Source organism: Mesocricetus auratus, unplaced genomic scaffold (assembly GCF_017639785.1).
Source record: "Mesocricetus auratus isolate SY011 unplaced genomic scaffold, BCM_Maur_2.0 Super-Scaffold_100037, whole genome shotgun sequence".
In the NCBI taxonomy this organism is placed as follows: Eukaryota; Metazoa; Chordata; class Mammalia; order Rodentia; family Cricetidae; genus Mesocricetus; species Mesocricetus auratus.
This window is the reverse complement of record NW_024429215.1, coordinates 4960937-4986565: the sequence shown is the minus strand read 5'-3', so window position 1 is coordinate 4986565 and position 25629 is coordinate 4960937. Positions and strand designations below refer to the sequence as shown.

At 37.4% G+C, this 25629-nt stretch overlaps 2 pseudogenes; both read left to right on the top strand.

Moving 5' to 3' along the window:
* Nucleotides 1-5966: 5966 nt before the first annotated feature.
* On the top strand, nucleotides 5967-20154 carry LOC121135308 (annotated as a pseudogene).
* Nucleotides 20155-21837: 1683 nt separating this feature from the next.
* Nucleotides 21838-25373, top strand: LOC121135307 (annotated as a pseudogene).
* The last annotated feature ends 256 nt before the right edge of the window (nucleotides 25374-25629 follow it).

Here is a 25629-nt window from a genome sequence, read left to right as displayed (position 1 = left end):
CCTGGGTGAGTTTGCTTCGTTTTGTTCTAGAACATTCAGCAGTGCTATGAATTCTTTAGTATGACTGTTCTCCAGTTTCTTCATGTGAGCACTTAGTGCTATGAACTTTCCTCACAGCACTGCTTTCAAAGTTTGTGTATGTTTTGTCTTCATTCCCATTGAATTCCAGAAAGTCTTTAATTTATTTTTTTTTTATTTCTTCCTTTACCCAGGGATGGTGCAATTGTGCATTGTTCAACTTCCATGAGTTTGTAGGATTTCTGTGATTTGTGTTATTGTAGAATTCTAATTTTAATGCATGGCGGTCTGATAAGATACAGGGTGTTATTCCAATTTTTTGCATCTGTGGAGATTTGCTATGTTTCCTATTATGTGGTCAATTTTAGAGAAGGTTCCATGTGGCGCCGTGAAGAAGGTATATCCCTTTGTGTTTGGGTGGAATGTTCTATAGATGTCTGTTAAACCCAGTTGGGTCATAACTTCTATTAGTTCTTTTGTTTCTTTGTTAAGTTTCTGTCTGGAGGTCCTGTCTAGTAGTGACAGCGGAGTGTTGAAGTCTCCTACTATTAGTGTGTGAGATGTTATGTCCAATTTGATCTTTAGTAATGTTTCTTTCACAAATGCAGGTGCCTTTGTATTTGGAGCATAGATGTTGCAAATTGATACTTCATCTTGATGGACTTTTACTTAGATGAATATGAAGTGTCCTTCTTTATCTCTTTTGATTGATTTTAATTTGAAGTCTAGTTTGTTAGATATTAGGATTGCTACACCCGTTTGTTTCTTGGGACCGTTTGATTGGAAGATCTTTTCCCAACCCTTTACTCTGAGATAACTTCTGTCTTTGACGTTGAGATGTGTTTCTTGTTTGCAGCAGAAGAAAGGGTTCTGTCTTTGTATCCATTCTGATAGTCTGTGTCTTTTTATAGGCAAGTTGAGGCCGTTGACATTGAGGGATATTAATGACCATTGATTGATGATTCTTGTTTGTGCTTGATTTATTGTTAGTGAAGTTATTTTGTGTAGTTTCTCCTCCCTTTTTCTTTTAGTGTTTTGTAAAGTGGGATTATATATTGCCTGTGTATTTGTGTGTGTAGTTATCTTCCTTCCTTGGATCTAGGTTTTCCTTCTAGCACTTTATGTAGAGCTGGATTCATGGATAAGTGTTGTTTAAATTTGGCTTTGTCATGGAATATTTTGTTTTCTCCATCTATGTTAATTGAAAGCTTTGCTGGATATAGTAGTCTGGGTGGCATCCTTGTTCCCTTAGCATTTATAGGACATCTGTCCAGGATCTTCTGGCTTTCATCGTTTCCATTGAGAAGTCAGGTGTAATTCGGATAGGTCTGTCTTTGTACGTTACTTGGCCTTTTTCTTTAGCTGCTCTTAATATTTTCTCTAATTCTGTAGGTTTGATGTTTTGATTATTATATGACGAGGTGATTTCTTTTTCTGGTCCAGCCTATTTGGTGTTCTTTAAGATTCTTGTATGTTCATAGGCATATCTTTCTTTAGGTTAGGGAAGTTTTCTTCTATGATTTTGTTGAATGTATTTTCTGTACCTTTGAGTTGTATTTCTTCGCCTTCTTCTATACCTCTTATTCTCAGGTTTGGCTTCTTCATGGTGTCCCATATTTCCTGGATATTTTGTGTTATGGATTTGTTGGTTTTGAGATTTTCTTTGGTTGACGACTCTATATCCTCTAATGAGTCTTCATTACCTGAGATTCTCTCTTCTATCTCTTGTATTCTATTGGTGATATTTGCATCTGTAGTTCCTGATCGTTTACCCAGCTTTGCTATTTCCAGCATCCCCTCATTCTGTGTTTTCTTTATCGTTTCTATTTCAGCTTACAATCCTTCAACTGTGATTTGTTTCCTTCATTTTTTTTTGGTTGTTTTTTCTTGGTGGTCTTTAGATTCTTTGAGAAATTTGTTTACTTCTTGAGTTTTTCCCCCATTTCATGGATTTTTTGTTTGTTTTTTCTTCTATTTCTTTAAGGGATTTTTCTCATTTCATCTTTGAGGGTCTCTATCATCTTCATAAAATAATTTTTAAGGTCTGTCTGTCTCCTCAGGTCTTGCTGGTGTTGGTTCCCTAGATTCTGGTGGAGTCATGTTTGACTTTCTATTGCTGAGTGAGCTCTTATTCTGTCTTCTCCCCATCTCTTCTTCCAGTGGGTGCTGGTGAGGTCTTTCCCTCTCCACTGGTCTCCTTCCTTCCTGAAGCTGAAGCTTGGGATGCTGACACTGAAGCTTAAGCTGAAGCTGGGGTTGCTGCAGGTTGGGGCCTGGAAGGGCTGATGTCTTTCCTGAAGCTGGGCTAGCCGGAGCTTGGGGCCTGGAAGGGGTGATGTCTTTCCTGTGTGGGCGGGTCTTCTGGATGCCAGGAGTGACCCAGGAAGATCGAGGGGATGGGTGTTGGGCAGGGGATGTGGGGTGTCCCTGCCGGAGACCCAATCTCACCTCAAGCTGGGCTCACCCGAGCTTCAAATTTTCTACTTCACTGAGAAGTCTGCCAGACACTCTTGGCCTATAGGCTAAAGATGGATGCCCTGGTATTACAGAGAAACTTTGTGTTATTGTCCAGGCAGTTAGATGTCTTTGTCAATAGTAGACTTTATATATTATCATTCTGAGGTCTTTGATGGAATTGAAGACAGATAGCTATGGTTATTGTTTTCCTTTGTTATGATAAAAGATAGTTACATTTAAATCTTTTGACTCACAATGATAGGATAGATGACAGAATATTTTCTTTAAATTTTGTTCAATGTTACTGGACTAAATATTGTTAACTATAGTTCTTACTTGATAACTGTTTTGTTATATATAGTTTTATTGTTAAAGTTGAAACATTTCTTTTTATTTAGACAGAAAAGAGGAGATGATGGGGGAAGTTCTTCCGTATATATGTTTCCCTTATTGGTTGATAAACAAAACACTGTTCCACCTGTAAAGGCAGAAAGATAGATAGGGCAAGGAGATGAGGACAATGTGGGGGAAAGAGACAGAGAGAGATTGCAAAGAGATGTCTTGTAGAGACCAGGAAGACAGGACATGCCAGGCATTCTCTGGTAAGATAAATCCATGTAGAAATACATAGTTTAGTAGTTATGGAATATTAATTGAGATAGATCTAGCTAATAAGGAGTCCTACTATTGGCTAACAATTTAATAATTAATATGTCTCTGTGTGCTTATTTATGGCTGAAGTGCGACAGAACCTGGCAGGACTGAAACCTCCATCTCAAAAATGGATAGTAAAGTCCTTAGAAATGAAATAGAATAACTTGGCATGATGGCACACGCTTTTTATCCAGGCACTAAGGTGTTAAAGGCAGGCAAATCTCTGTGATGTCAAGGACATCCTGGTCTACAGAGTGAGTCCCAGGTCAACCAAAGATACACAGCAACCCTGTCTCACAAAAAATAAAAGAAACTTGTGTAAATACACATTGGATGGATTACCAGTCAGAGGACCTATATGGATTTGAACAAGACCCTTGGTATTTACAGTATAGCTTTCAGTATTTTCAAGGAATTACTGTGTCTATGAATGAGTGGTCACATGATTATTCTGCCTTCTTTTGGAGAACTTTCCCTCCTGTTGTTTTTCCTTGTCTATCTTTAAAGTAGTAGATGTTCTTTTATCTTATTACATTTTCTTTTATTAAAAAGTCTCTGTGATTAAATATACACAAAAGGTTTTCTTTTGCTTTAAAATTAGTAATGGATATTTTTCTTTCAAATATTTATTCATTTTACATATATGAGTGCTCAAAGGTCAGATCACTTAGTTTGATCCTCTAGATGGTATTTATGAATGTTTGTGAGCCTCCCTGTGGGTGCTGATAACAAAACTCAAGTCCTTTGATAAAGCAGCTAATTTTCTTGAATACTGAGCCCAGGCAATATGTATTTTTATAACCAGTACTATATTTTAACATTCCTGTTTTGAAATTTTTATGCAAAACTTCATGAATATGAAAGTACAGCCAGTTGCTTTAGCTATGAAAATCATAGCTGCAATGAGAGTCATCCATTACAGATGGAATTGGTAGCATCAAATGATGGCCAAAATTAATGAGCATGTGGGATTGCATAAACCCCTGTACATATCAACTGTGAGTAGAGACTGAACCATCAAGAGTAGCAAGCAGTTTACTGCTGCTTCAGTGAATATATTTATGAGGATATTATGGTCCATCCACACATCTCCTGGATCTTTCTCAAGCTACATAAGTCACCATAGCACATAAATATTTGCATGCCCATGTTTGTTTCAGCATTACTCTGAATACTTATGCTACAGAATCAACCTTGATGCTGGCAACAAATGAGCAAATAAAAAAGAAATATTTAAAATTTTGTTATTTTACTCCACATATAAATAGTCAATATTACCTTTTCCAATGAATTCTTAGAATTTTGAAAGTTGCATTCAACAGATTATCTCACTGAAATATATACACAGTGAGTTTTAACTGTGATGTAAGTAAATAGATTACATGTATTTCATGAATGACTGAAACGAAAGTTAATGTTAAATAAATAAGATTACTTGGTCTAGACTTCTCTTAGTCATATTAGAAGTTTGAGAAAAGGCACAAAGAGTTTATGTACATACAACATAATTGTCAGCCTGGAAGTATTGAATTAAATGGTTAGCAGATATTGGGGATGGTACAAGAGATAATCATGTTAAATCAGGAGTCAGACTCAGGAAATTCAGACTTTTCACATCCTCTAGATGCAGCTTTCTGTGTGTGTGTGTGTGTGTGTGTGTGTGTGTGTGTGTGTGTGTGTGCCCACACACTTTTCCAAAAAAAAGACAGGTAGCATTTGAGTATTGAAAAGACTTGATGGAATTAGGGATGATATACCATGTGAAGCCAGTGGGAACAAAATATCATCTCTCCCACTGACAATGCAGATTCTAGATTACAACCAAGAATAGATTTCTAGGATAATGGTAGCAGAGTTTACATATTCAGCACAGGTCACTTCACAGTTATCATTTCTTCTAAGAAACTCAGCATAAGTCTTATTCACAGCTATGACTAGAAAGTAAAATATGTTAAAATAATGTAGGAAATCCAAGATAAAGTAGAAGAAACTGGTCATCACAGATATCTGTGAAAACCAAAGACTGGAGAGGGAGATCATGCTTTAGAAGTCAAATATTCAGTTTATTATCCCATTAATAATGATTTGTTGGGAGGGGGACTGATAGGACTCATGAAGTGTTTGAAATAAGGCAAAAACTTTTAGTTTCTCTCTGGATATTGTTGAATATTAAAAAATCAATATTTAACATGTTAATTAACTGTGATCTGTGATAGTTTTGTATCCAACAGGATCCAGGAAATTTTAGGATTTGACCTGACTATTGGTTCTCAACCCAATGGAAGCATGGATTTGGTTAGATATTCTGTACCTGTCACTGGCACAGTATAGGCCCCACTGTGCATACACTGTGGGTCTCAGGTGTTTCACATAAGAGGCTGCCTCTCCCTGGAATGGTCTTGGTGGTATAATGCCCAGTGTGTAGCCAAGAATTCTGACATTGTGGGTTCTTCTTCATCTAAGAAAATCTAATGACCTCATTTCTAGTGGTGCTAGATCATCTTGGGACCTTTCACAAAATGTCTCTTTCCCTAGGGCCTTTTGTCAACAAACATGAGTGATGTCATGGACCAGGAGACTGAACTCTCTCCAGATATATTTATCAACCCATGTTATTCACATGTACTGTGGACCTCAGATGCAAAGCCCCAGGGACGAGAGTATTCAAGATTTATCCAGGCCTAAGAAAACCCCTTGAGAAATATGAATCATGGATTTAGAAATAGCCTCTCATTTGACCAAGAAATAAAAGCATGTAGGAGTAAATGGGAGTTCATTTAATGTGCTTTTCTACATGGCACTTTATGGCGTATGCCCCGGTATAGCACAGCACAGAGATGTTCACTATGATTTTCCTCTTGTTGCTTCTCAACATTCCACTTCTCACGGCCAGTTTCATTTATCCCAGGTGCTTTTGGAAAATGAAGCAGAATGAAGGCAAGGATGATTACTTGGGGAGAGGCTGTATCTTCCTCCCCAGAATAGTGCAGTTGCCTGTGGCAAATGACTATTTCAACCAAATTTTGGATATACAGTAAGTGATTTTTATGTTTTTCTTGTAAATGCCATTATGAATATTTCATGAGGAGTCTTGGGTCCTTTTCCTGTTCTTTCAATCTCCATACAAAGAAATGATCCCCAATTCATTGAGAGACCAATTGCAATCTTACCACTTTTTTCCAGTATGTGTTCTGGTTTTTTTCCAGTTAGACTCCCACTAACAAGGCTAGGTGTGGAGTGAAAGAAGCAGTGTCTACCATGAACCATAACAAAGAGCCCTCCACTTGACTTTCTCCATACTACAGTAGCCAGTGCCATCTCATCAAAAGAAACCACATACAATTTCAATGAATTTCATTCTCAGGACATGCAAGTAAATGCCCTTAGCATCTGTTGATGGTCCTTTCCTCTTGTGTGCTTGTGTGAAGACCACAAATGTTTGTGCCACACATAACTGCAAAGACATTTCACATAGTTATTAACTTACCCCCACAAATCCTTTCATGTGGTCACTCTGCATTCTTTACCAGACAAGAGAATGAAAGCAAGAGACCTGTCCCTGTGAACTCCAAATATATTCCTCTTTCTTAATACTTCCCTTACATATCTGAACAACCACTGGTTTTTAAGAATTACAAAGTCCAGTTTCCCACTTTCCCTTTACCATAAAGAATGAATGTATGGATTGGAAATGACATGTTTGTAGTTTTTGAAAAGTGAGACTACAAATAATAGTGATTGCTTGCTACTTCCCTGGACACTTGCCCGAGAGACAGCTACAGCATATTATATTTAGCAACATTTGAGATCAGGGATAGAGGCATTACCTACTAGCTCATCTTTGCCCTTATTTAATAATCATGTTTCTTTCTTCTTTATATATAAGTTGTTTATTCTCTGACACTTATATCATACTTACTTCTTATGCTCCTTATGCTTCTTATTCAGTAATTTTGTGAATTACAGCTGCATATTTTCCATTGTAGGCACTGTACACATGCCGATTTTGTGAAATGCTGGTAGTTGTTTTAAAACAGAACACTTTAGTTTAATAGGCAAATATGATATCTCAAATCACTGATTTTTGCTTAATTTTAGTGTGATGTAGTTAGTGTTACAGTTGCACAAGTTCTAGTCTCAAATTTCTTTGGCATTTATGGAAATTCCAATGACACTTTTTGTTTCTGTTGATAAGGATTATTTTAAATGTCTATTTTTATATAGAAAGTCATGATAAAAGTATGATTTCTAAATGGAAAACATATTGTATTTAACTCTGAATAAATCATTCAGAATAAAGGAGTATTTTATGTATATTAGTCAGAGAGTATGAACTGTCAAGAAAGAAACATGAGTTATTATTCTTCCTGTAAACATAAACATAACATGCTAATATTATCTTCAAACTGACTTGTTGCCCATTTTTATTACAATACAATTAAACATCCCCATACATATTACATTTTATATTCTTCTATTTTACAAATAAGACGGTATGTCACTACAAATCTCAGTAGGATACCAGTGTGGTGTTAGTGTAACTGCAAAGGTATTCGAAAGATGCGACGTAGAGAAAAAAGTTAGTCAGATATATCCAGGGTGAATATATGACATGTCTGTGTAAATGTGAATTAGTCAAACAATACTGTTGTGAGGTACATGCCCTTAATCTCTGCACCCAAGACCTGCAGCAGGTGTATCCTTGTGCATTTGAGACCACTCTATATTATAGGAAATTGTCGTTCAAAACCATGTGATCTCTGCCCTTTTGTGGTCTAAACTGACATAAATCCTGTCAAACACACAGATGGATGCAGACATATTCATCTTTCACGAAATACATCTTTAGTGTTTCGATTTATTTAACAATACATATTTTTAAAAAAGATTTTTGCTTGAAATATGTAAACCAGAAAGAAAAAGCAAGATGAAGTTAGACATGAGGACTATATTGTTCACTAATTATCAGGAACTGTTAGTCCATTAGTCAAATTTTCCCATTTAAAATTTATTGTGTACTCCTCTGTTAATCTTTGAAACCTTTAGCTATTTCAGTAGTTTCCTTAAGAAAATAATAAAACCTCTTTAGCTAACACTTCATGTGTATTTATTACATTAATTGATAATTTTAAAATGGGGATTGTCATGTCTACTCTTCGTTCAAAGCCTGTGAACTTACCTTAACTTCTAAGGAAGCTCTCAAAAACCAGAGAGTGAAAATGCTTTCTGAGGACGATGTTAATGGCACATCTCATTTATGGAAGATCCAACCCAATGGGCACTAAAGCTTTTGAAGTTTCCAGGTCCTTATGTCTTCCTAACCTCATAACAAAATGTATTTGTTTCAATATTTGCGAAAGGTTGGGAATATCACTCAGTATAGGACAGTCCTTGTATTGACTACAATCATCTATTGATCTCTGCCCATATTAAACACTGTACCCTTTTACAGAACAGCAGCTGAGACCCACAAGTTTGCTCTGGCCTTGGCTTTTACCATGGATGAAGTCAACAGGAACTCTCATCTGTTACCAAATAAATCTTTAGTATTTGATTTCTCAGCAGATAGTTGTATGAGCATGTCTCAATTGTACAGCCTCAAACAATTTTTGGAACAAGATCATGATATTTTTCCTAATTATAGCTGTGACAAAGATACCATGTGTCAAGTGACGCTTACAGGACCAAACTGGGAAATATCTGCAATACTTGGGACAATCGTAGACCTCCACAAAACCCAACAGGTAATTTTTTGGGTTGGGTTTGACTGAAATGGTGCTTCCATTGTTTCCATTCTCAGATACTAAAAAAGGTGTTAGCCTTATATTTATATCAATGTATATAGTTCGTGAGTATTATTCAGAGACTGATGGGCCTTGTAATTTTCCCTGTTTGAAATAAAAATAAGGGAAGAAGCAATAGCTAAGGGGATTAGGCAAGGGAGTTCTCTAGAACTCTGCAGAGAAAAATGTCTTTACAAGTTCTTAGGAGTGCATGGTACTTCATGATGTCCCCTGCATCACAGGTTATTCAACTTACCTATGGGCCCTTCCATCCAGTCCTGAGTGATCGTGAACAATTTCCCTACCTGTATCAGATGGCCCCGAAGGACACATCTCTAGCCCTCGCCATGGTGTCCATCACACTTCATTTCAGCTGGACGTGGGTAGGGCTGGTCATCTCAGACAATGATCAGGGAACCCAGTTTCTCTCATATTTGAGAAGAGAGATGGAAAAACATACAGTCTGCTTTGCCTTCATAAATATGATCCCAATCAACATGCAGTTATACATGTCAAGGGCTGAAGTGTACTATAACGAAATCAAGACATCATCTACAAATGTTGTTATCATTTATGGTGATACAGACAGTACTCTTGCTGTGAGCATTCAAATGTGGGCATCCCAGGGTTTACAGAGAATATGGGTCATCACCTCACGGTGGGATGTGACTATAAGTAAAATAGACTTCATGCTTGACTCACCACATATGACTCTAGCTTTGGCATACCATCATGGTGAGATTTCTGGTTTTAAAAATTTTGTTCAGACATTGAGCCCTCTCAAATACTCAGATGAATATCTTGCAAGGATGGAGTGGTTGAAGTTTAACTGTGAAGTCTTTACTTCCAACTGCACCACACTGAAGAACTACTCATTAAGTGCCTCTATGGAATCGTTAGTGGTACGGACTTTTAACATGGCCTTTAGTGATGGTGGTTATGACATATACAATGCTGTGTATGCTTTGGCCCATGCACTACATGAGATGGATCTTCAACAAGTAGATGCTCAGCCAATGAACAATTGGAAAGGACGTGGTTCTATCTGCTTGAAGGTAGTGTTTTTTCTATTGGATGTCTATTTGCTGTCAACAATGTCTGAGCATTTTTTCTGCTGAGAATGTAAATCTAGAGTTTGGTAGAAATCTCTAATGCAAAGACAAAGGGACAGAAGACACAATGAATCAAGGACAATCAGTGATTTTGTTACTGAGCATCTGAATGGCATTACCCCTGTCCTAATACTGTAAACATTATCAGTTCTTTGTCACGAATCCTCTCCATGATTAGATGAGGTCTTTGTACATTAATTGTCAAGTAAGTTGCAATCGGTGTAGGGGATGTTTTTTGTAGGTGTTCTCAACTGATTCTTCTCCCACTGTCACCTCTGGGGAAGTCAATTGGCATGCTGAGAGTAATTACACAGGCAACAGTTCTGTGAATCAGTCTGTACATACATGTGCATTCATGTGTGTGAATGGATGATTCTCAGTATTTGTGTGAATATTTGTATTTTTCTGTACGATTGTGTGTGTATATGTTTTCATATATATTTTATGAGTATCTGTCTTCCTGTGCAAGTGAGAACAAATTTGTGTCTTTTTGTAAGGGTATTTTTTCTGTGTGTACCTTCCTGTGTGTATTTGGCAGTGAATGTGTCTGAATGAGCCTATTTGCGTATTTGTATGTTTCTGTCTATGTGCTTACACATACATATATTGGTATTGTTGTGTCCATATGTATATGTGTGTCTCTGACTTTTGATGTGGGCATAACTTTTTCTGTTTGTCCATGCCTTTCTCTGTTGGTGTTTGTGCATGTTTGTTTTTCCCTGTATGTATTTTTGTATATATGTATTCCTGTGAATGGGTTTTCTGTGTTTCTGTATGTATTTTTGGATGCACATGCCTCTCTATGTTTGCCTGCATTTATATAAAAATGGTAGGGAATGGGTGTACAAAGAAGTTTGATTCTGTATTTTGTGGGTATCTGTATGAATGTGAGTCTGTGTGTGTGTGTGTGTGTGTGTGTGTGTTTGTGTGTGAGAGAGAGACAGACAGAGAGTTGCAGAGAGAGAGAGAGAGAGAGAGAGAGAGAGAGAGAGAGAGAGAGAGAGAGAGAGAGAGAGAGAGAGAGAGAGAGAGAGAGAGAGTTGCATACCTATTTTCGGTGTCTGCATGTATGTTTCTGTTTGTTTGGCAGGTTCTTCTAAGGGAACTAAAATTCTAGGAAGATTATGATAATCTTATGCCTCCATTTGCTTTCACCGATTTTTCTCCCCTGGGTCCCTTCAATAATGTTGTCTTTAAGATAAAATTAGAATGTGTCTTGATTTCACTGAAGGCACACATATTATAAGATGCTGCATGTTTTTCAGCTGAACTCATTTCTGAAGAAGACCCACTTCACTAATCCTGTTGGGGACAGAGTATATATGAACCCAAAAGAACAACTTCAGAATGAGTATGATATTTTCCAGATTTGGAATGTCCCACATGGTCTTAGATTTAAGGTGAAGATAGGAACGTATACCTCAAATTTTCTACATGGTCAACAGCTCCATGTATATGAAGACGTGATAGAGTGGGCAACAGGAAATAGACAGGTGGGTCTGATCTAATTCTACTGATTTCCCTTGCACAGCAGTAACAATGTCAAGTGGAACCATTTGAGCTTCATTGTGGCTTAATGTAATAAATTGTCATATTATGAATCAATATTTAGCCACCTACTTTGTTTTTTCTTTTTTCCTTTTTGATGTGATACTTTGTGAATCTTTTGAGGATTTCCAACATGCATACTGTGCATCAGTATCATATCTGAATCTGTTTCTGATTTTAAATATAAATATAAAACTGGTTGTAAAAATGATTTAATATTGTTTCCAGCAAAGTGAACAAAATTCCCTTGGTACCAGAGGATTACAAAACAGTGATTTCTTCCCTTATGCTTAATCTTTGGCACAGATGTTTTAAAATAGGCTCCTGTAAGGATGGAGTAAATTAAAAACACATGAATCATGAATTTTTATTATTTAATTTTGTTCAACCATTTTTATATAGAGTTCCTAAATTTTCATCACCTCGAACCATAAATTAACAGTTTATGATATATATTAGATATTCTATTTTCCTTTTTTGTGAGTCCTTGTGCATGCTTGCAACTGCTGTCACTGTGGTTCATATGGATGACAGAAGACATATTTACTTCTAGTAAATGGAGAAAGCTTAGTTCCACACAGTGTCTGCTAGCAATAAATTGTCAATTCTATTCATGAGAATAGAATTGTACTGAATACTGAATCATATCTCCAGCTCTGAATCATTCAGTATAAAAGAAATTTCTCATGAGAGATACCTTGCTTGCTTGTGTTAATATTTTATAGTTCATTCAAACTGATAATGGAATGTCTAGTTTTTTATCTGTATTTGGAGCATTGGTAGTAATAAAATTTTGTTTTGATGACATTTATAAATGGGATATCCCATTATTGATCATGGATATTTTATAGGGTTGAATTCTGATGTGGGTGGTTTTAATGTATCCAATTCAAACTGCCTAGTGCAAATTTGGTTGATTTTGAAAGACTGTAACTTCAGGAAAGTATTCAAGCATGATCTGAAGTGAGATCTCAGGTTGCCTAGATAGTATGAAACTTACAGTTTTTGTTCTTTCTCCAAATGTGAGGAGGTTCATTCCCAGAGAAAAGAACATATGAGCTGAATGTGTAGTTACCGAGCTACATGTCTATTTAGAGGGCAGCAATGAATCCGCAGGTCTATTCTAATCACCCCTCACTTGAGCATTACAGAAACTCCCACTGGAAAAATACTGGGGATTGAAAGCAATTCTACCAGTGCTCTGCTCCCAGAAATGCAAATTGCAATGCAGAAACAAACAAAAAATAAATACACAGGAAGATATCAAAGAAACATGACTCCAAATTCTACAGTCATAGACTTAAATGAGAGTATGCTCAATGACAAACTACACAATAAATTAACAGAATGATTATGAAAGTGTTATAGAAAAACTAAAGAAGACACAAATCACTTCTTGGAGGAACAATGGGATCATGATATCTTGTATATATTTAGACACTTAATGATCATATGACAAAACATTTCAATAAAGGTACACAATAATTAAAAAGTTTTTAAAATCATTTAAAAGTAAAGTAAAAATATATAGTAAAAATCTCAGGAAAAATTCTCACTAATAGAACACTAATTTGAAGGGAGGATGTGAAACTTGAAGAACAGGTGTAAGAATTAGAAAATTCAAAATTTTACAAAAATAATACAAAAGGAATAAAGAAAAGCATAGGGATTCAAGACAATATGATTAAAAATAAAATTTACAAACCATAAGCCCAAGAGGAGAAGGACTCACTAAATTCTTCAACATTGTATCCAATAAAATGTAGGTGTAATTTTCTGAAATACACCATGATATGTGGCTTTCTATATGCAATAGTCACTTAAATATCATTACGAAAGAAGGAGCCCTTGAATTATTTTATCTAAAATTGCTTTTGTAGAAAAGAATGAAATCTGAGTGCTGCAGGAGAGAATTCCAGTCATAGAAAGACTACATCTGGATATCAGCAGATTCTACTGAGAACACTCTTAAAGGAGGGGAGTAAAAGTGATATATTTCAAATAATTAGAGACATATGCCACAAACCCAATCAAAAATATCCTTAAATATAGAAGGAGGCAAAACAAATTTCAGTAATGAAGACCATTACAGAATCCATAACAAATGAAGCAACACTATTGAAGTACTTGAAGAACACCTTCAGAATAAAAAGCAAGATAATCTCAAGAGGTCAAAGGAACATATAGCCAGCATTAGAACATCAGTCAGAAAATAAGTTTTATAAGAGTATCAAATATTCCAGGCACTGGTGGCGCATGCCTTTAATCCCAGCATTTGGGAGGCAGAGGCAGGCGGATCTCTGTGAGTTCGAGGCCAGCCAGGTGTACAGAGTGAGTTCCAGGACAGCCTCCAAAACAATACAGAGAAACCCTGTCTCGAAAAACCAAAAAAGTATCAAATATTGTAATAACAATAAAAGGGCAATAATTTACAAATAATTTCCAAGTAGAATTGAGTGTTATTGGTCATATTTTCAAATCAAAATGCACAGACAATAAAAATGGTTTAAAGAAACAAACAAACATTACTTTGTTACATTCATGGGGAAAATATGTGATAAACCTTCTATAAAAGTGGGGAAAGCATTCTATAAAAGGAAATTGAAAAAAGTAAAGCTAGAGAACAGTCTCTTGATGGACATGGATATAATAATTCTGCCTGTAATGCCTCCCAAGATATCTCAACAACACAACAGAAAGATAAGTCTCTGCAACCAAGATGACTTCATTCCAGGGATGTAAGCATGCTTCAGTATATGCAGAAGTTTAAGTAATATACCATATAAGTAAACTCAAGGATAGAATACAATTATTATCTACAATTGTGCAGAAAGGGCTCTTTTTTAGTTTTTTTGTTTTGTTTTGTTTTTTTGAGACAGGGTTTCTCTGTGGCTTTAGAGGTTGTCCTAGAACTCACTTTGTAGACCAGGCTGGCCTCGAACTCACAGAGATCCGCCTGCCTCTGCCTCCCGAGTGCTGGGATTAAAGGCAACACCCGGCGCAGAAAGGGCTTGTAAAGTCCAGCCTCCATTCCAACTTAAATAAAAAAGCACACACACAAAAGAAGCAAAGCCTGACAGAATAGAACAAACACATCTTCACATATTGAGGATTTCTGTGGCAAACATATTCACCACATTGTACAACATAGAGTGAAAAAAACAAAGAATATCCATTAAAATGAGATAGAACCAGGTGACTTTGTGTCTTTGTGCATGTCTTTAATTCATGCCCTTTGGACACACAGGCAGGCAACCCTTTTAATAGGCAGTCTAGCCTACACAGTGAGTTCCAGCAAGACAGAGATCCACATGCAACCCCTAATGTTAATGAAATGAGCAGAAAATTCACACTTTTTCAAGATAATCCTTGAAATATTATCAAATTAAAAATTAATGAAAAAGGAACCATACAAACAATGAAGGAAGGAAATATGGCCTGCTCTGCATGGGGAGTTTAGGTAAACCAAAGATGCTCACTGACCCTCTTTCCTCAAAAACAACAACAAAAGAAGCATTGCAGTTATCTATATTTGTGAAGAGCATTAGATGATTCTATGTTTAGGAGATGCTGTTGTTTTCACATAGAACTTAACTCAAAAGAAAAGATTCAAAGTGAGCAAGCAAGAATCAGAAACCATCTAGTGCAGCATATAGATGTCCATCACCAGGTTCATGGTAATACAAAGATGATATATACATTTTTAAATTCAGAAATCCATCCATTAACTTTAGACAATCTAGCTCAGTGCCCCCTGCTTTTGCATTTGTAGTCTTTGTAGAACGTACCACACTGGGAAACACTACACCTTCCCACTCACTACATATCAATTCAGCACAAAAAAACCCACTCTGGGCTCTGCCTATTCACCTCTTTGCTCTTAAATCTGTGTTTGTCATGCGTTGCTGTGCTATCGATTTAATGTGTGTTGTCTGAGATTTTAGGAGATATTTCCCCTATTGGAGAGGCCCATTCCTCCAAGCTTGGTATTCTGTTGCTGTGATCAAACACTGACCATAAGTAAATTGATAGAGAATGGGTGATTTGGCTCATGGGATACAGTCAAGGGAAGATAAATCAGGGATCTGAAGATTTCAGCTAAGACATAGACCTTGAAGGAACACTGCTAATTGGCTTGCTCTGCTTGTTTTTCTCATACAGCTCTGCTAAAGGGCAGCACGGCCCATTAACAATTAATAAAATGCTTCACAGTTAGGATGACAGACTGCTCTGGAAAAGAGAATTTTTTTTTATTTAAGCTAATCTACGTCTTTTGAACTGTACATTTTTCAATGTGTTCATGCTGTTGTTGCATATTAATTCACCTCATAAATATCTAAACATTGCATATAATAAAGATATGAAAGGAGTAGGTGGAACTTCTGATGTCAGCATGTATCTAATTTTCCTCAGATGCCAGCCTCTGTGTGCAGTGCTGATTGTGGTCCTGGATTCAGAAAATTCTGGCAGGACGGAATGTCAGCTTGCTGTTTTAAATGCAGCCCCTGCACAGAAAATGAAATCTCTAATGAGACAAGTGAGTATTTGAGGCAGTTATAAATGTTTCACATTGATCATTCCTCCCACCATACACACTGGCATAATGAAGGGTTCTAAAAGGCAATGACGCAAATGAAATATATTATTTTCCTGTTAGGCTTTATAGGAATATAATACTTAACCATTGTCCCTGTATAAAACTCCTTACGGCTTTGACCCACATCTTGACTCATTGTAAATTCATGGCAGGGGGCATTTTTCAAAGAGACAGTTTTGATAATCAATGTGCAGCATGAAAGAATTTTATAGAAGGTCTCCTTGAGAGTAATCTCTCTAAAATTACTTGTGGATTAGATTTGGGTCTTGAATCTTTCCACACATTTTTTTCTTCTTTTTGCGTGTATGTGTTCCTACATAAGTTTATGCATGCCATGTATGCATAGGCACCCACAGAGAACAGAATAGGGCAATGGATCTGATTTATTATGTAATCAGATCCATTATTATGTAATTTATTATGTAATGCTGGTAATCAAAGTCAAGGCCTCTTTAAGATGAATTAAGAAAGAAAATTATTACTTGCTTGAATTTCAGAAACTCTAAGAATGAGACAGAAGACTACCTACCTTATCCAGAAACCTCTTATCAAAGGTTCTTCTTAAATGGAAATTTAGGAAAGTGGGCATAAGTATTACCACATATGGAGAATACATTCAATATTTTTATATACATCACCCAGTAATAATGTCACAAAATTAGCTACAGTTATTCAAATAATGTTACCTTTTACACACACCATATTAGTCAAATGATTAATCAGCATTGACTAAATATAAATGGTAGGCTAACAGTTTTCTCTACTTGTGAAGTCATCCTATATAATAAAATAAATGTCCTTAAGGGATATTTATGACCAGTGAGATGACAAAGCAGTCAATTCCCTTGCCACTAAAACTGATGACCTGAGCAAATCCTCAGGATCAATGCAGTGTGAACTCCATGAACTCTCCAATAAAATATATCCCAAAGTAATTAAGCTATTTTAAATATAAAACCATATAAGAATAGTGCTTATTTATGAAAAATTAGAAAACTGTGTTTATTATTACTTTGTGTATGTGTGTGTATGTGAGGTTGGTGGTTATATGCACATAAAGGACAGTGCTGATGAGAGGAATCCAATGTCTCTGCAGTTAGTTTCACACAGTTGTGAGACACCTGACACTATGACAGGAACTGAATTCAGGTCTTCTTGGAGACCAGCACATTCTCTCACAGTTGAACAAAATTCCCAGACTAATAAACAAATTAACTAAATAAAAAGTACATAAAATATTGTTCTAGATAAACCCCTTAGATATTGGAAGTCCACTATCATTGTCTGCAATTCAGGGCAATGGCAATATGGTTTCCTCCACATTCTATCATGGTTATCAAAATTATAAATAGGGGACTATTCATCAACACAGCATTCTATGTTAACAGTCTGTCTTAAGGCCTCTCCTGTTACCTTTATCATCTTGTTTATCCATATTTATTTCACCATTGAGTACATTCACAGAGTCTGGGTCTCACAGGCATTGAAATTAGAGAAGGAGCAAGGTGTTGTCTGTTCCCACATGGAGCAGAATATAGATGTAGAGGCATTTTAGTGCTAAGTATTTACAGAGGTTTCTACTGTCAGTGATAGTCTACAGGTTCTTCTGAACAAGACTTGGGAGTTTGCTGTTGTTACTACCAGGGGAAGACAGAACTAAGGCTGTGTTTATGATGTATTTTTTAATTTTGCAGTTGTCAATCATTATTCATCTCTCACTTTTACCCTCATAATTGTTCCATATAATCCCAACCACTTTCAAATTCATCACATTTTTGTTACTTTTATATGTATATACAACTATAAATATGGACACACTCATAAAACTTGTAAATAACATTTAGAGTTGTTTTTGTTTCAATGTGTTTGGTCCAGTAAATTCGAACTAGAAAATGTAAGAGAATTTTGGTACAATGAGAAGACACAGGCTCAATATCTCTAGGGGACAGCATTCATAAAAGTAGCAAGACCTCAGAAGGCACTGAATCCATGTGATACGGGATTTTAAGAACACTCAGAGAAACTGTGGTGTATGAATTTAGCATCTTTGAGTTAACCAATGTAAGTCATTTCTTCACATCCCCGAGATTGTACCACAAGATCCATGCTTCCTGTTATCATGTCACATGATCACATCAATGTACCTAAATAGACAAAAACATAATTTTTTACTTTTGTTCCCAATAGAGATAATGAGCATTATATAATGGAAACATTTCTATGCAGCAAGGTCCTTCAATGACATCGTCAGCAACAAACGAAGACATTGCAATGCTTCTGCAGTACATGTAACTGAAATGCCTTGTCAATAAAAGTACAGATGGTGAACTAATAACGCATTACTCTCTCCCTCAGATGTGGATAAGTGTGCAAAGTGCCCAGAAGACCAGTTTGCTAACAGAGAGCAGAACCAGTGCATTTACAAAGCTGTGGTCTTTCTGAACTATGATGATCCATTAGGGATGGCTCTTGCCTTAATGGCTTTGTGCTTTTCTGCATTCACTGCAGTGGTTATCCTGGTCTTTGTCAAGCACCATGACACTCCCATTGTTAAGGCCAATAACCGGAAGCTAAGTTACATCTTGCTCATCTCACTCTTCTTTTGTTTCCTCTGCCCCCTGCTATTCATTGGCCGTCCAAACTCAGCTACATGCATGCTGCAGCAAATCACATTTGCAGTTGTATTCACTGTGGCTGTTTCCACTGTGTTGGCCAAAACAGTTACTGTGCTTCTGGCTTTCAAAGTCACAGCCCCTGGAAGAAGAATGAGATACTTCCTGGTTTCAGGAGGCCCTAACTATATCATTCCCATCTGTGCTCTCATCCAAGTTATTATCTGTTCAGTCTGGTTGGGAGCTTCTCCTCCCTCTGTTACTGTTGATGCTCACTCTGAGCATGGCCACATCATCATTGTCTGCAGCAAGGGTTCAGTCCCTGCCTTCTACTGTGTCCTGGGTTACCTGGCCAGCCTGGCTCAGGCAAGCTTCACTGTGGCTTTCTTGTCCAGGAATCTTCCTACCACATTCAATGAAGCCAAGTTCTTGACATTCAGCATGCTGTTGTTCTGCTGTGTCTGGATCACTTTCCTCCCTGTGTACCATAGTACAAAGGGTAAGGTCATGGTCGCTGTGGAAATTCTCTCCATCTTGGCTTCTAGTGCTGGGATGCTGGGATGCATCTTTGTTCCCAAGTGCTACATAATTTTGATAAGACCTGTGAAAAACATCTCTGCAAAATATCAGGGAAAAATCATCTTCCAGAAGTGATAGTTCATTAATTCGAACTGACAAATATATATTGACTTCATGGGCGGTGGTGGCGCACGCCTTTAATCCCAGCACTCGGGAGGCAGAGGCAGGCCTATCTCTGTGAGTTCGAGGCTGGGCTGGACCGACAGCCTCCAAAACAATACAGAGAAACCCTGTCTCAAAAAACCAAAAAAATTTATTGAATTACAATACAAGACCTACATCTTTTAGAATGACTCTCACTGTTTCATCTAATGATCTTGCTTAGCAGTATCATAGCTGCAACTGTTGTCTATGTTGTCTCCTATAAATTATCACTCAGTTACTGATTTTAAAAGACCTAAACATTGGACTATAGTGCAGAGTGGAAACATTCTTTTCTGCTCGAAAACACAAAACTGTTCAAAATGAATGCAATGTTTTTTATTTAATATCAGAGAGAATGAATGACTTTGATGGCAGTTGAGTGTTCAGAAAAAAATACAGAGAGATACATACCCAGAGTTAAAACAATGTTCCTCCTTATGATGGAAAGGAAGAGGATCCTGGTGCATCCTAAGAGTTAGAAGAGTAGAACACAGAAGAGAGAGGGACATTTCGATGAACAAATGGAAAGAATATTTCAGAAGCAGGATTTTTGCATCAGCAGTTAATGTCATTTTCTGCTCTTGCAGAGGGCCTTGATCAATATGCATCTCCAACCTACTCTTCAAAATTATCTGGGACAGTATATCTAGGGGATCAGATGGCCTCTTCTGGGCTTCAGGATTACCTGCACTCACATATGTTTATAAGGACACACACACATACACACACACACAGACACACACATACATACAGACACACACACATACAGACAGACACATACATACACAGACACACACACAAACACATACATACAAACACACACACACATACACCACACCCCTAAAATTATATAGTATTTTAATATGAAAAAATATTGAAGACTGTTCAAAGGGATTCAGATTTTCCATGTGCTCTGAAGATATCAAAATTAGGAATAATCTACAGATTAAGGAAGTGCCATGAGAAGAGTCTGTGTTTTGTTCATGATTTGACTAAGAATCTTTGATTATTATTATAGAATTAGAGAAACAGATAGGGAACTGAAAAGGGAAGAGCAGCTTGTTAAATGGATGTCTTGTAGTATGTATGAATTTTTCATAATACTGACCATCAAAAATCTGTGTATCTGTTAAATTTCTATTGAAGGAAAGCATTGGGCTTAGTACAAGCTGTACTATAGTAGGAGTACCCAAAATATTTTTTAGCATAAATATACCCAATTCCAGAATATAAGGGTTAGATTTCTTTTATAAAATATATTTTCATTTCCTGCATTTTCTAATATACTTGCAGAAACCACAGCGACCAAAATACTACTTTGAATACTAGGAATTGGCATTTTGAATATTATTAGTTACCATTTGTTTTCTGGGATCTCGATCCAAATCCTCCAGAACTGATACTGCTCTTAAGTGTCCTTGATTAGATATCAATTGAATATCAAGGGTTAACAATTGCAGACTTACTTCTTTTCTTGAATGCTGAAGTGGTGGGCTCATTAAAGTGACCTCTAGTAAGGGACTGTGACCTTGACCTTCTTTCTATTAGGCTGGTGTTACCCACAAATATTTTATACTAATATGAATTCATAACACGAGGAAGCCATGCAATGTGCAGTGTGTCATGAAAATTAATTAAGTTTTTTTGGGGTTCTCAGCCTTTTAAACTGTTAGGTTAGCAACAGAGAGATGTCTTAGCATTGAAGAGCAGGCTTGTAAAGCACCTCGGTTTGATTTCCAGCAGTAATATCATGGCTCACAAGTGCATGCATGTCAAGTTATACAAGGTTTGAAGTGAATAGTCATAAGGATTGTATGTAGTGCACACATATACATGCAGGCAAAGCACTCATACATAAGAATAAATATTGAGGAATGTGATATTTGGTAACTGCGATACCAGTTTTAAATGATTAACAATCAGTAACAAAATTCTACTGTGTGCAGTATCAAAGGACCTAGTTGGCTTCTTATTCTGGCATATTAGTCTTTCTATTGATTTTTCACACATCATATGTTGGTCAAAATCCAATTGTAAGCCAATTGATTAATCATGAATGAGAAAGAGAGAGAGACAGAGAGAGAGAGAGAGAGAGAGAAAGAGAGAGAGCTAAAGTGGGGGAGGACTATTAGTCCTATTCAAGGGATTACATGGGAGCATAAAACTACCTATTTGAGGCCTCTGAGAAGGAGGCTGGCCTGGTCTAATTGGCAGGGGGAGGGGGGCAGCACTGGAGGGCAAGAGCTTTGCATTTCGCAGTGCTGTTTGAGGGGCGCTGTGTGGCTGGAGGAAGCAGAAAGCAACCTAATTTCCAGGGCCCTCTGGAGTGAACCATGTTGAGTTCTGCCAACGGTTAGCAGATCCACCTGGGGAGCTACGTGGAGGATTACCTGGACTCCATGGAGTCATTGCCTTCGACCTGCAGAGAAGCAATGTCTCGCTGATACAGGAATCGATGCCAAATACCAAGAGATCCTGAGAGAATTGGATGACTACTATAAGAAGTTCAAGCATGAGACAGATGGCACCCAGAAAAGGCACGTGCTGCTCTGCATCCTGAGGGCCCTGATCTGCAGCCCGGAGCTGGGCGTTGAGAAGATCCAGACTGTAAATCAGATGGGGGAGCTGGTGGAGAACGGCACCAGGCAGATGGACAGCCATGGGGAGCTCTGTGAAGCACACCAGGACATCAGTGACAGCACCAGCGGAAGCAGCAAGGTTGTTCAGAACAAATCCAAGAGTGAGGCAAACACTCAGGCAGACAAGCAGAATAGCAAGTGCTCCAGGAGGCAGTGAAACAATGAGAATCAAGAGAATGCTTCTAATAATCACAACCACGATATCATCACCTGAGGAAGGCCCAAGCAGAAGACAGCAAAAACCTCAAAGAAGAAGAAATGGTCCAAGGCCAAAGCAGAGAGGGAACTTCTTCCACAGTCCTCCCTATTGTCCACAAGGAACCCATGTACTATCAGTGCAATCAGGTCTCCTGTAGAGAGATGATCCGCTGCAACACACATGAGTGCCCCCTCGTGTGGTTCCATTTTTCTGGTGTGGGACTCAACCATAAAGCAAAGGACAAGTTTCCTTCATTAGCACTCTGGACCAGATGTTCTTTCTAATCAGACCTGGTTCCCTGCCTAGGGGAAAGGACCTTGGAGAATTTTGCACTAACGTGACCTTCTCAAAAAAAGGGGGTGGGTGTATTGATCCCCCTGGTATTTCAGCGCCCTTTAACAACATAATGTAGTTTGAAAGGAAAGACACCCACATTCCCAAATATTGTTTATAAATGTTTGTTTGCATTTATACAGGGTTGTTTTTTATGCAAATTTAAGGTCAATTTTGTGAGTCATCTCTAAAAGATTTTTACAAGGAGTGGGTACGGCTGTAGCCCCTGAGTTCTCAAATGAAGGGATGATCAGGGGCATACAGGACTTTTTCAACATTTGTTTAAGTTCAAGGATTGGCTGGAGTTGTTCTGTCATAGGGATTTCAATTAAGGAAGTTTCATTTCAACAAACTAATCATGACCTAAGGATAAAGGATGACTAAAAGATGTATTGAAAGACCCCAATACACACCTAGGCCTCAATACACCCCCTTGAGACTTAGAAGGCTACCACCATAGTGGAAAATTCCCCAAGGTCCCCAAACCTGGGAAAAAGGCCAGACTGAAAAACGTCTAGTCCAAAGTGCTTATGCATGAAACTGCCAGGGTTCTCCAAAACAAAAGTTAATCTTAGTTCAAGATGCCCGTGCTTTTTGCAATGCTTTGCAAAATATCTCTATTGCTTGCCAAATTAATGTGTATAAAAGAAAAACTGTTTTGAAGTCCGGCACACTCAGTTTACTAAGGCTACTGAGGTGCCCGCAGGCCTGTGTAATCAATAAACCTCTTGCGGTTTGAATCCGACTGTCTGGTTATTGAACATGGGACATCACGGGGTATTCGGCCTGATTACTTCGGGTCTTTCAGTATGTATGTTCTGAATGTATGATGTGGCCATACCAGTACGTATGAAATGTGATTCTGAATGCGTGAATGTGAACTGCTTTAATTGCCTTGAATATGATTAAAAGGATACTTAGGTTATTTTGGAGATAGTTAAAAAAGGTACCTAAATTGCTTTGGGTATAGCCAAAAGGACCATCCATCCAGGTCTTAACAGGAAAGGTTGATGATTGAGTCCTCAGAGCACTGGAAAAATAGCAAAGCCTACAACATGGCCTGAGAGCCAAAGAAATCTGGATGGAAGAATGTATAAAATAACAAACAGTTCAAACAAAATTTCAAAAAATTAAAAAGGGGAAGATGTTGGAGCCTAGTCCCCACAAGGTCTCTGAGTTGTTTGTCAGCTGATAGCCACAGGTGCATCCTGTTTTCTAGTCCTGGCTTATGCCCCCACATTGGCCCACTGACCTCAACATCTAGAACAAGGAAAGCATGCTCTCTTCCACCTGGGGTTTTTCCACTGTGCTGTATATAAGACTGCTCCCTCCTACAAGAGAGAGACCTCTTAACACTTGGAAAATAAAGACACACACACACACACACACACACACATTCTCCAGGCTATAAAGGTAATACATACATTTTCTTAGTAAAAACAGCTGGACATCCTACCCCAGGAAATAGCAAAAATCAAGAAAACAATGAACAGCATATGTTAAGTGCAGTATTTGTAGTCCTGAGGTAAATGGGGGAGTGTAGAGGAGGGAGTGGTTCCTTTAGACAGACTGTTAAAGTAGATGTCAGGAAGCACAATGCATGTCACCTAGCTGTACTCAAGTCCAATGATATAGATTCATCACTACCAAAAATAAGTAATTGTTCACAATTATTTACATTCAAGTACAGGCAAAATTTTCTTTATGTTAACATACATCATGGTTACAGTGCCATACATAGTGGAGTAACTCATTTAATTCATTCCTCAGCTTTTACAAAGAGAGCTTTTCTCCTGATAGATTTGTGCAGTGTTATTTTTCTTTCTGGGATGGGAATGAAAGCATAAATACATGTTGATTCAGTAATTCACAGTGAATAAAAGAATATTTCAGAAGGTCAATTTTCAGATCAAACACGAAAGTTGATTTCTTCATAGACAAAGTTGATCATTAGAAATCAATTCAGAACAATGATTTACATCAGAAAGAAACACAAACTATTTAGATTTGGCAATCAGCACAATATATCCAATCAAAATACATTTGTGGAAGAAAGAATATTCTGTGATCCCTGGAATCCCTGGAAAACAAAAATGTTGATAGTATCTGGTTCTATATAGCATCATGCATGGTATTGTGACTTCCTCAAGCCTGTAATTGGCCCTTTCTGACCCTTTCCCTGTTAGCAATTACGGCACTCTCTGGTTTAACACGTTTGTATCATCTTAAATGACGTTCACAAAAGTAGTTTCTTTGTTCACATCTGTGGTCCTTTCCATTAAGAGAATTTTGTGCTGGGAGACAGGTTCTCTCTGGTATTGGATGAAGTCATACTACCTGAGTATGGAGAAGATCCTAAAAAATATTTTTCATCCATCTTGTTTGTTATTATTAGTGCAGCCCCTCAGACTCAAAGCCTACAGGGAGAAAGTGTAAGAGAATTCCACAGGGGAGTGAAAATTATTGTCAGAAAATACTTGGATTGATTTAAGTGATAACTACAGTCACCAATAAAAGTAGCAATCAGCATGGAAACACATATGAGCTGTGCTTATCTATGCTGGACATTTGGAGTTCATGTTATTATGCTCACGGAGAGCCAGATACTTTGCTAATATGCTATTCTCTTGGATTTTTATCTCTTGTTTTCTGCAGATTCCTACGTTTGTGTGCATCTACAACAGCATTGAGTGCTTAATCGGAATGAATTATCGCTTAAATGGGAAAGGAAATGTAGTGATTTCTGGTTTTTTTCCTGCTTATGTTATCTATCCACACAACAAATCAATTGACTGGAGGATGACTACATTTAACAACCATTTTGTGGTTGAGTATGTCTTTTTCTCTATTTATTCATTGTGTAAATTTAGTGTTCATGTGCCCTGGGAAATTATGGATTCAAACATCATTCTCCTCTCCTTATCCCGTTAAGTCGTTTTCTCCCTGGCATTCCT